The sequence below is a fragment of the Hypanus sabinus genome, chromosome 19, assembly GCF_030144855.1.
Source record: "Hypanus sabinus isolate sHypSab1 chromosome 19, sHypSab1.hap1, whole genome shotgun sequence".
In the NCBI taxonomy this organism is placed as follows: Eukaryota; Metazoa; Chordata; class Chondrichthyes; order Myliobatiformes; family Dasyatidae; genus Hypanus; species Hypanus sabinus.
The window spans coordinates 29,759,939-29,773,239 of NC_082724.1; the positions used below are offsets into that span (position 1 = coordinate 29,759,939).

The following is a 13,301-nucleotide window of genomic DNA, read 5'->3' on the forward strand; positions in this document are numbered from 1 at the left end:
TTATTAAGATATCTATTTGAAAAACTATTTATTAGGAGAACCAATTTAGAGATGTCAAGACTAAAAGAGTTAAAACATGACAGAACAATAATCCCTCATATATAAAAACATTTGGCAAACTATGTTCTCATTATGTCTAATTATGCCCACAATTCTACTTGAAGTTCTTGATACTGGCCACAAACCAAGATGGAAGAGTAGATTCCCATAGTATTCCAGCCGCAGTGAGGTCAAATGTAGGACTCCATTGCTATCAATTAAACACAATCATAACCTCAAATGTATACCAGAAATTTCCTCTTGATTTTATGACATACTTCAAGTCTCTTTTACTGTTTTCATGTTCAAGTTTTAATAATTGAACACAAATACTTCAACTGTCAGTGAAGGATTTAAACAGATGTGTTTGAGATTATTCAATCCAGACATTACTGGCCTACTAACATAATAAGTATACAACCACAGCTTCATCTCTCCTTTCATTCTATTTACATCTTCTCCTGACAGATCAGTTGCAGTTAACAAGCTGTCACCAGTCACTCTCAGCTGACATCAGAGGCCTTCATTTTGTTCTCTGCCCTTTTTCCTTCCCTGCAGATTAAAAAATGCTGATAATTAATTTTATCTGTTTTTGATGAAAGACCATCCACCAGAAATTAACAATTTCCCTCTCGCTTGCAGACCCCAGTCAATTGGGATTAGCAACATCTCCTCCACAATCGCCATCAGCACAGGTGCACCACAAAGCTGTGTTTAAACCCCTGTTCTACTCACTTTATACTTACAGACTGTGAGACTAAGCACAGCTCCAAATTCATATTTAAATTTGCTGATGACACCATTGTCATTGGCCAAGTCACAGGTGATGATGGATCAGCATTAGGAGGGAGACTGAAAATCTGGGTAACAACCACAATCTCTTACTCAATGTCAGCAAGACCAAGGAGCTAATTATTGACTTCAGGAGGAGGAAACCAGAGGTCTATGAGCCAGTCCTCATCAGAGGATCAGAGGTGGAGAGGGGTCAGCAACTTTAGATTGCTAGGTGTTATCATTTCAGAGGATCTTTCTTGGGCCCATCATGTAAATGCAATTACAAACAAAGAATACAGTGCCTCTACTTCCTTAGGAGATTGCAAAAATTCAGCATGGCATCTAAAACATTGACAAACTTCTATAGATGTGTGGTGGAGAGTAGATTGACTGGTTCCATCACAGCCTGGTATGGAAATACCAATGTCCTAGAACAGAAAATCTTGCCAAAAACAGCGGATATGGCCCAGTCCATCACAGGTAAAGCTCTCCTTACCACTGAGCACATCTACACAGAGTATTGTCACAGGAAAGCAGCACCCATCATTCATCCCATCACTGAACTGTTCCACAACCTATGGACTCACTTTCAAGGACTCTTCATCTCATGTTCTAGATAGTTATTGCTTATTTATTTATTATTATTATTTTTAAAGATCTTTGGAAATCCCACAGTTCGTTGTCTTTTGCACATTGGATGTTTATCCTGTTTTGGTGCGGCCTTTCATTGATTCCATCATGTTTCTTAGATTTACTGTGTATGCACAAAAGTGAATCTCAGGGTTACGTATAGTGACATTTATGTACTTTGATAATAAATTTACTTTGAATTCTATATGACGGAGTATTTCCAGCATTTTCTGTTTTTATTCTGGATTTTTTTCTTAGCAGGGCAGGTCAAAGCTAGCTAAAAGCCTTCCAATCTGCAAGGCAGAAATGACAAATTATACTCTGTCACAGAGTAGAATTTATTATCCATTATCTGTGTGGAAAATAGCATGAAGGCTCTTAGTATCAAAGATTTATTTATCCAATTAAATGTCTGTAGCATTTGCATCTTGTATCACTCATGCCGGATACAGCAGTTAGCATAATGCTTTACCATTGCCAGCAATCAGGGTACAATTCCTGCTGCTGTCTGTATGGAGTTTGTATGTTCACCCCACAACTTCATGGGTTTGCTCAAGTGATCTGGATTCCTCCCACATTCCAAAGACGTATGGGTTAATCATTTGTGGCTTTGCTATGTTGACACTGGAGTTACGGCAATACTTTAGGAATGCCGCAGCACATCGTTGGACTATATTGCTTGCTGACGTGATCGATGCACTTCACTGAATGTTTTGATGCTCCATGTACACAATCTTTAACTTTATATTTGTTAATTCTACAATAAGCAGCTAATTAGCAAATCAAAGCCATACTTTCATTAACCATTACATTATCCATGATTGCTTCAGCTCCATTGCTAACCCCAATACACGTTAACATCTTCCAACCCAAGATATGAAGACCTGATTGATATTCTATTTAAAGTTCCTTCACTCAATGAAACAGCTTGACAAACTGGAAAATGAATATTTATTAGTGAATGTTGAGAATCCTACAAAGTCATGCATATCGTCGACAGGTTACTTTTTATTCTATTATTCTGTCAAGACTTCTTACCAGCACTTTGACCATTGCTTGTCTGTGAGTGGATGGGAAGTGTAGTGAATTTGATATTTCCTCACAATGCTAATATAAACTGTTGGAATATTTTAATAGTTTGCCAGACGAATACTAAGCCTATCTAATTTGTCAGTACAATTTCCAGAGGGGCAGCAAAATTGCATAGCCTTTTACAGGTTGCACTTTACAATGGTATCAGTGAGGAATTATAATTCAAAAGGTGAATTATATATATTCTGAAGTTTTTTTGGAGGTCCACTTGGAAGAAAACAGGATAAAAGTTCAGCAGTGGTATAATTATGGACTAACAATCCAGAGCCAGGTCCAGCTGCTTGCCAACTGTAGAGTTGTTATTAAGATCCATCTGCTTTATTAATATCCTTCTGCCAAGCTTACCAAGGTTAGCCTATACGCAATTCTAGATCCATGCCTTCTCACTGATTCTTAACAGCTCTCCGAAAAGCGAAACAAGCCACTCAACTCTCAGTGGTTCACCACACATTTCTCAAAGAAAACTTACACATTCCAGCCTTGCCAGCAAAGCCAGATCCTGCAAAGTGAATTAAGAGACACAAGAAGGATGACACCATACATGGAGAGAGAGAGAGATGTTTAAGATTGTCAAGAATCTGGATGAAGTGCAGCTGAAATTCAAAGACTTCAGAACTGCACTAGAAATAGTAATGATTTTTAATGCCAGCTCTCACACCATGCTTCCTTTTTTCCAGCCCCAGTATTCTTAACAGCTCACTCCCAGCACAAATCACCACTTCAGTTCATGCTTCCAGAATTTTCTTTGCACTTTGATCTTTGCAAAAATCACCAACCTCTCTCATCTCTACTTCACACTCTAGAAACAGCCAAGGATCACGTGCAATAGTTTCTCATCCTGTAGCTGTAATACTTCCTGTGGAGATCTGAGGATCTTTCTTAACGTCCTCCAGTTTCTCATCCCCTTGCTGCCCCGTGGCAACATGATATTCAAATATGATACCAACTTTCACCCATTATCACATCACTACTACTCTTCAAAATGAACTGGTTGTTTTATATGCAGCATTAATTTTGAGACTTCTACATCACTGGTTAAGTTGACGTTTATTGCCTGCATCTATTTGTTTTTGAGACCTTCTTAAATGACTGCATCTGCTAAAAATATTCCAATAATGATGTTGGAAAGGAAATTCCAGCATTAAGACCTAGTAATGATGAAGAACCAGAAGAACATTTCTCAGTAAGGGTGGGTGTACAAGTTGGAATGGAACCTCAGGTGATGATGCTCCCATGCATGTATTACCATTGTCTTTAGTGGTGGCAGTGGATGTAAATTTGAGAGGCACTGTCTGGGAGAAACTCAATGCAGAACTGTCGTACATTTTGTAATGTGTAAACACCACAGCCCTGCTCACTAATAAATATTCAGGGCAGTTAATGGGGTGAAATCGTGGAACGGCTTTGGGCATCATGAGTTAAGTCATTAGTTACAAGAAATGCAAAAAGCAGATGTAATTTTCTAGCATGGTATTCATATAGTTTTGACATGTTGAGATCTTGATTAATCATGACCACAATGCTGTAAGAGAGGGACTTCATTATGCTTATGCCATTGAATGTCAGGCTAGGTGGCTAAGCTCTCTCTTAATGAACATGGGCATTGTCTGGCAATTTTGTGGCATGAATGTTACTGACCTATCAGCCCATACCTGGATGTTGCCTAGGTCTTGCTGTACACAGGGAGGGGCAGCTTCATTTGTATAAATAAGCTTTTCGAACTCATCTGCAAACATCTCCACTTCCGGCATTGTGGAAAGAAAGCCATTGTTGAAGCAGCTACGGAGAGTTGTGACATAATAAGCTTGATCAAATGAAGCCTTGTTGTCACTCCCACCTCACCTCTGGAATTCAACTCCCTTGACCATGTTTGGACCAAGCCTGCAATGAGGCCAGGAGCCCAGATAAACTAGGCGCAACCCAACCTTGGCATAAAAAGGTAGGTTATGTTTAAGTAAATAATGTTCGAGCTGGCTCAGTTTGTTCATGTAATGAACCCAGTAACTGACTAACATCAGTTGGCAACTAAAAACTGACATCAGACAATTTTTTTAACCAATGTTTCATTAATTTTGCAAATTATGCCTTTTTTAAGGAATTCTCACCCAACAGTTTCAGAGTGGATAGCAGACAGTTGATATCAGCTGAGGGTTGCTCACCTCCAGCTCAAGCCTGACAGCCTAGATACAGAATAGCCCAACTGGCTTCCAAATGTTGTAGAAGGGATAGGTAGATGACTACAACCTACTGCTCTTCAGAGCGACATGGATCATCTAATAACATAAAGGAAATTACTATTCCTCGAAACTTTTCACCAGTTCTAAGAACCTGATCCTGGGCCATTCAGGCATTTTTGAACCTCTAATTTAATGCACAGTATCTGTAGGCTTCAAGTGCAAATGCAGACCTGATGCCAATGAACAGTTCCCGTGCTAATTGGAACTTGTCATGAGAAGGATCTCAGGGTCAGCACCCTGGGAAAGTTCATACGTTGATGGAGTAGTGTGATAAATAGATGTGATTTGGCTAGTTTAAGGTATTAGAAATAAGAAGGCTTTCATTGGTCAAATTTTACAATACCTCCTCCTTCTCCACAAATCATCTTGCTTTACTCCAATTACTCCAATAAAAGCATGAAACTTGTTTCACCATCTGAATCCTAATTCATCTATTTCACTCAGTCTCAAAATGAATAACTAAGAGTGCAGGACAAGGGCACAATTTTGCCAACTGATGCTTCCTTTTTTAAATGTTGGAATACTGCCTGTTTTAGGACCACTAAATTATGCATCTGAACAGATACTTCTTTGTGTATATTTTACCTCCCACGCTGAATTGGAGACACATTTAAACTTGTAACTGCTGATCACAATAACGGCAGCTTTAATCCTCTACACTCATTACACAAGCTCATGAGCAGTTCAAACATGTAAACTGGCAATTACATCTACAAACCGATTATGTGGAGATGCAAGATACATTACACAGATCCATTCTTTTCTGTTCTCCAGTGAGTGCTGACTAATTAGTTATCCATCTTCTTCAAACCTAAATTATTAAAAGTAGTATTTTTGTCATTTTCTGATTAAGCACTTATGCTTGCTGAATAAAAAGTTGTGATTGCCAATAAATCATCTTTAACTGTGTGTGAGTAATGAAATTACAAATGATCATTTTTTTTTAAACTGGAAAAAGGTTGGACTAGAGTTTTAAAAACACTATAGGACAATACCATCATACAGCTAAAGTAGTGTATGTGCTTTAGATCTTACATCATATCTCCTACCACGACTCCACCACACTGCTGTCTGCTAACAGATTTTCAGATATTAAGCAAATCAAGGGAAATGAGGTTAGTGCAGGAATGCAGAGGAGAGGATTTTTGCTGAATGGCGGTACAAGCATGAACAGATGAATAGCTGGGTTCTAGATTCTTAAATTCTCTATCCCATTCCACTGCCATCATTAAACAACACTTATCTTCCACCATCTGTCACGATTTTGGATCATGAAAACCTCCTAGCCCCTGCTTTAAGTCACTGGAGTGAAAACTTAGGTATTGCACCAATACCCAGTGATGTTGGGGTGAGAAGGAGAGGAAGAGTGGAAATGTGGAGGAATGAAGTGGTGAGAGGGGATGTGGAGGGAAATAGAAAGAGGAAAGCACTGTCGAGGAGAGACAGGTAGAGGAGTCAAGAGAGAGGTGGGATTGAGGAGAAGAGTGCGGAGAGAGACAGAAGAGGAATATGTGGGGAAGAGAGAGTTAACTTTTGTGATTAATCACAGTAACTTTTATTTGTTTGGCAGCCACATATCAAATAACTGTGGTAACATTTTAAAAGATCTTTATATTTTAAAGTCAAAAAGATATAAAAATGATAAATCATGGAATTACATGCTGGTTTTCTATTCAAATAAAAATTTAATACAGAATTTACTTTCATTAGAGGAAATGATGCATTTCATAAAACTGGCCTGCTTTTAAAAATAAAGTTCTTATTTAAGTTATATTACAAATGTGTGCATAAATATAGGTGAGAAATCATTCTGGCTTGCATTAATACAAATGTAACAAAGAGAACTAGAACTATGTGCCACCTGTACAAAATAATTCAAGAAGGGTGATGTAAAAATAACCTGACATCTGTTGCAGATATTTCAAAAGCCAATAGCTTTAAAAAGCTCTCTGGCTTTTTAGAATTGGTTTCAGGCACCCACTACAGAATATTTAAATTCCTATTTAATTTTTTTCTCTTCCCAAGAAAGACAAAAAATAAATGAGTAGTATTAGCAAAGATAATGCCAACACTGCTACATTTTCATAAGTAACCTAATCAAATAAAATAAAGAATGACATGGTATTTGGAACATTTTAAATAAAAACTTCAAGAGGCTGCCACTAGGGCCATTGTGCCAATGCTGGTCCTACCCTTCCAACTTATTCCTACTTACTGTTGAAATGTGGTCTCTACTACAAAAGATAGTTGAGGAAAGGCCTTCGTTGTTTCATTAACCCAGTAGAAAATCATATCTGCATGATCCCTCAATTTTCAAATTATCTTCTTGAGTTTTTACCTTTTACTATTAATTTCCCAAGCAGGGGATTCACCCTTTCACTATTCACTCTCTTTCAACCTTCCAGAATTCTGAAATTTTCGATAAATCTCCGCTGAAACCTCTCTTTTAGAGTCCTTCCTTACAACCAACAACACACATTTATTAAGAGATTCTGCAGATGCTGGAAATCCAGAGTAACACACAGAAAATGTTGGAGGTACCCAGCAGGCCTGACGGCATCTATGGAGAGGAATGAACAGTCGACATTCTGGTCCGAGGGCATTCATCAGGACTGGTAAGGAAGGGAGAAGAAGCCATAATAAGAAGATGGGTGGAGGGAAAAGGAGCACAGGCTGGCAGGTGATATGTGAAGCCAGGTGAGGGGGGGTGGGGGAGGTGTAGATGAAGTGAGAAGTTGGGAGGTGATAGGTGGGAGAAGTAAATGGCTAAAGAAGCAATTTGATAGGAGAACAGAGAGGACCATGAGAGAAAGGGAAGGAGGAGGGGCACCAGAGAGAAGTAATTAATAGGTTAATAAGAGAGGAGGTAGACAAATCTCCTCTCAGATTTTGTGTGTTGTAGTGGTTATTCTCACACTCCAGCCGCTCTGGTTATTTCAGACAGCAGGGGGAGCAGGTTCCTGTTTCTGTCACTACACCCCTTGTGGTACTCTGGGACCAATTTCCCACTGCAGCTGCTGCTGCGACCCTGTTTGTACTGTAGACAATGCCCTGATCATTTTCCCTCTGCGACCCCTGGGACCTCTCCAACTGCAGCTGCCTCCAGGATCTTATAGCCTACTCAGGGGAGCTACAAGAGATATATGGCAGTTGCGGTTTGATGATACTGTGTTTGAGCAAAATCTTTGTGCATATAATGCAGAATTTTGTGTAGGCATTGCCACTGCAACGCTTTACCTCACTCCCACACTGAAGATGTGGGAGTGAGGCAAGGTATTGCAGTGGTTATATCTATGATTATTCACTGAATATGAATAATAGCATGATAAGATTATTCACTGAATATTAACAATCTTTTCATTCAATTTTCAATGAGAATATACAGTAGCACATCAACCTATGTTGCCTCACTCTCATTCTTTTGTAGTGCTCTCCTTTTGATGTACAACCCAACTTACCAATATTGAACTGTTTCCCCTCTGAATTAGAGAACATGGGGATATTAAAAAATTTTTTTACTCTGTTTATTCTTGAACACCCTTTATATATTTGACCATCATTTCTATGTTCTGTTTCATCTACTGAATTTACAATTTCAATAAAATTAATAATCTTGCGCTTTTAAGGACTTGGTGGGACCAGGACTGTAGATATAGATTTCTGGATGTGTCAACACACTTTCATTTCATTATTTTGCATGTTACACGGTAGTATCCAAAAAACTCATTGAGCTTAAAGGGAGCACAAAATGTATATACACTGGAGACCTCAACTCTCACATTCCTTTCCACTGATGTCCCTGGACCTCAACTCTGGCACCAGCCACACATTCAAAATCTGAATGCCTGCCCCAGCTGCCAATTTTCTAACCCTGGCTCCAAACCATATTTGTATCCAGACCACCCAATCAATTGATGATCCAGATGTCAATCAATCAGGATTTCTGAAGAAATGGATGTTGGATTATCGACAGTACTTTATGTATAACTTGGAAAGTAAAATACTCAAATTTATTAGTCTGAACTCAATTTTGAAGCCAGTTTACACTGCATTGCTTTTTGGAGAAAAATTAATCAATAATCATTATTCATTACTGTAGAACCACAAAAAATCATTCAAATCATGATTGGTGCTAGACAAAAAAAAAGCCAACTTTGGCGAGATGAAGCAGAATTAATGATTTTCCTGCTGCAATAGCTATAAAATGGCTGAATATGTTAACAGTATGGCTGACTGAAGTTTCATTTTAGGCTCTGGTTACACCTGTAGGCTTGCAACTGGATTTAGTGGAAATCACATCGTAGTTTCTAATAAATTGCATATTGCTGGCCTTGTCTCATTTGGAGTTGTTATTCACTATTAGGGGAGATAAAAGAGACTCTGAACAGTTTAATAGTAATGACTTTTCTAGGTATTTTTACAGATTTTTCATAGGCTCATGAACATTATCTGGTGACATTGATACTTCTTCATGGCTCATTGAAGTATTGAAGCTCCACAGCAGTCAAAGACTAAGTGGTTAAGAATAAGTAAGCAGCACTCCTTATTATCGATTGGTGAATAGTACTACTATGAATCAGATGCAACCTTGAATTTGAGTAATTAGTAGAGGATCAACTGAAGAAATATGTTTTGATTTTTGCATTTGAGTTAGATTAGATTTATAGCTGTAGTCAAAAGTTAAATTACAGCTGTAGCCAAGAGTTCAACAAAATTACCCAAGTTACTAATTTCTTTGTTCTTTTAGTTAAGAATTAAATAAAGCAACTTAATTATTTGTGTAGTTATGTCTCAGTTGCTCGAGACGAATAAAAAGAAACTGAGTTCTGTTTAAGACAAATTGGCATAATCACGAGGATTCCACTTTAAACTATGTTTCCTGGAAAGAAAGACAAGAATAGGCCACAGGAGTTTTATATTCCAGGGTGGGCAGATCTCTGAAGGTCTCAGTACTAAGGTTAATTTATCAGCCAAAAAAAAAACATGAATCAAAGACCTGGGGAACTCAGCTGTTACAAAGGCCAGAGAAAATAGTTCATCAGGTGGCCCAGATGTTACAGGAAGCAGGCTCTCCATTTTAAGAAGGACACCACTGGACTTGCACTTTGACACTTATGGATGTACTTAAGGAGAAAGTAAAAGAAATAAATACGTTAGAAAAAGAAGTCCCTCCCCACTGATCCCCCATGTGGAACAAGTGCTACACCTGCCCCTATACCTCCTCCCTCACCATCATTCAGGGTCCAAACAGTCCCTCCAGGTGAGGCAACACTTCACCTGTGAGCCTGTTGGGGTCATCTACAATATCCAGTGCTCCTGATGTGGCTTCCTGTATATCAGTGAGACCCAATATAGATTGGGACACCACTTTGCTGAGCACCTACATGTTGTCCGCCAGAATAAGCGGCATTTCCATGCGGTCACCCATTTTAATTCTACTTCTCATTTCCATTCTGGCATGTCAATCCAAAGTCTCCTTTATGCCGTGAAGAGGCCACACTGAGGTTGGAGGAGCAACACCTTAGGCCTAGGTAGCCTCCAACATGATGGCACGAATATAGTCTTTTTGAACTTCCAGTAATTAGTCTGTAGTCTGTATTAGTCTGTATTTAGTCTGTAGAGTGGAACACATCTGAACAAGGTGTGCAGTGTCATCAGGGAATGGTTATTCAAGGAATTATATACGAAGGCGAGCCAACAAACCCAAATGGAGTCCCTTTTAACCATGGATTCCAAGCAAAACTAGTATAATTAATTGCTAGTTAGCATTGACTACCTTCATGTTAGCAAAATCAAAGGGGAAGTGGTATTGATCATGGAAACCTTAGAAAATGCAACAGAGGGGAACAGCAAGGTGCAACCAACAAGAAAGAGCCCCGAGCAGTGTCTTGGGAAAGTGGGCAACCACCAAACCACCTCTAAAGCAAAGAAACATGTCTAGCCTTGATAAAGGCAAAGGTGCCAAGAGAGAAGTCATATGGCATTCGAACAAGGCAATGCAAGCCATGTGGAAGGACAAGTGTGGGCTTATGTACTAGGTTAACACCCTTCAAATGTACGATTTGAAGTGGCAGATCCAAGGCGAGGCAAAGTCCGGGTGGCGGAGCCCAGGCCCAAGAGCGTATCAAAGTGGCAGGGCTTGTGTTCGAGAGCAAGGAACAAGCCAATGTTTGGCCAGCTGAAGCGCTGGGCCAGATTGAAAGGGTCAGGATGTTGGAGCCAGAGGCAAGAGATGGGACAGTGTTGAGCTCACTGCTCGGCAAGGTTTACTCATCCCTGCGCTCAACTGAAGCCGTGACCTAGGGGCTCCTGGACCGGCTGTAGTGATGACTGGCTTCATGGCTGTGAACTCTTTTTTGTGAACTTTAGTTCTGAATGTAATTTTCTCACGTTTTATTGTTTGCATGATTTGTTCCTATTTTTGCATGTTAAGTGTTTGATTATGTCTTTTTTAATGTGTTCTATTGGGTTTCTTTGTTTTGTGGCTGCTTGTAAGGAGACGAATCTCAAGGTTATATATAGTTTACATACTTTGATCATAAATGTACTCTGAACTCCCTGTGGCCCCTACTAAGATGTGTGACTATACCCCTCCCTGGAGAAGCTGGAACAGGTTACACAGAAACTAAAGCTGGGAACAGCTGTAACTGGGTCAAAAAGTGAATGAAAGGCCTGTCCTATAGGGGGAATGGCCAGCGTAAAATACATATGCTCCAGTTACAAATTTTGAGGGAAATGGAAACCAATAACAAATGATAGCATTATTAGACACTGGTGCTGAATACTACTTGATATTAGGCACCTAGAGGGCCATAAGAGAAAACAGAAAGAAGTAGAGGAACATTGGAGGAAAACTATAAGCAGTAATGGAGGTGCAGATGAGGTTAACAGTGGAAAAGAGCCACAGAAAGTGAGTTCAGGCAGAAGTGTGCTAGCTGCCAGGAATTATTTTGGGAATGAATGTGCTCAAACTAATGACTAAAATTCATGTTTGGGTTCTGAACATCATTGTCTTTTCAGCGGGAAAGACTAAGCAAGAGCACTTGCATACACCCCCACCCGATTTGGTGGTTTTTCAAAAGTACAGTACACAGGGAAATTACAGAATCCCTTAGGAATTGGAATGGCATGGGGCTGTAAGACCAGCCACTGTGAAGTACAAGGGCACTGTATAGCTCATTTGATACGAGTTGCCAAGTTCACTTTCTGATACATGCTGCCAAGTTCGTAGTATTTTCAAATTTGTCAGGAATATAGGTACAACACTCATTTCCTACAAGGGTACATATTCCCCTTTTTTCTGCCAGGAAAAATATATGAAGCCATTCTGTTTTGCAAGACTGTTGTTAGATCTGTAGCTAAGAATTAACTAAAGTTACTTTAGTTGCTAATTTCTTTATCCTTTTAGTTAATGGCTAAATAAAATTACCTAATAAAACTACACCTATTTGTGCAGTTGTATCTTTCATTACTGACTTGGTCAACTAAAGGGGAATCAAAAGAAACCTGAGCTCCATTCTGAGACACCAGACACCATCCTAATGGCATCTTGCAGCATTAACCTAGATGTTCACAGTTTTTCCCCCCTAAGTACGCTTATCGAGTAAATTTGTAGACACAGCATTCTACTCAACACATCATTAAGAACAAAAGTGAAATACTGCCGATTCCTCAGATTTATTTTATTACAGTCAAACAGAATTTAGTAGAAAAACACGGGAAATGAAACAGTGAAACTGGGTCAAGTGATCACCAATATCTTTAACCTCTCACTTCAGTAGCCTGAGTTACTCACCTGCTTCAAGAAGGCTTCAATTATACTGGTGCCTCAGAAGAACATGGTAACTTGCCTCAATAACCATCATCCAGCAGCACTCACATCTACTGTGATGATGTGATTTGAGAGGTAGGTTATGAAATGTATTAACTCCTGCCTGAGAAATGTCTTAGATCCACTCCAATTTGCCTACCATCACAACAGGTCAACAGTAGTTGCCATTTCATTGGCTCTTCACTCAACCCTGGAACATCTGAACAGTGAAGTTATGCATACATCAGGATGCTCTTCATTGACTACATCTCTGCATTCAGTACTATCAATAAGCATCAAGACCTTGGCCTCAATACCACCTTGAGCAACCAGATCCTTTGTTTGCAGACCCTAGTCAGTTCTGATTGGCAAAACCATCTCCTCCATAATCTCCATCAGCACAGATGCACCATAAGGCTGTGTGCTTGGCCCTCTGCTCTGCTCACTTTATACTTATGACTGTGGGGCTAAGCACAGCTCCAATCCCATGTTCAAGTTTGCTGTTGACACCACTGTCATTGGCTGAATCAAAGGTGGTGACAAATCAGCATATAGGAGGGAGATTGAAAATCTGGCTGAGTGGTGCCACAACAACCTCTCACTCAATGTCTGCAAGACCAAGGATCTGAGAATTGACTTCAGGAGCAGCAAACAGAGGACCATGAAACAGTTTTATCAGGGGATCAGAACTGGAGAGGGTCAGCAACTTTGAAGTTTCA

At 39.5% G+C, this 13,301-nt stretch overlaps 1 protein-coding gene across 3 annotated transcripts in view; it reads right to left on the minus strand.

The window, feature by feature from the left end:
- Positions 1 to 13,301, minus strand: part of prickle2b (prickle homolog 2b) — a 207,349-nt gene that overhangs the window by 38,025 nt on the left and 156,023 nt on the right. The window lies entirely within an intron of this gene.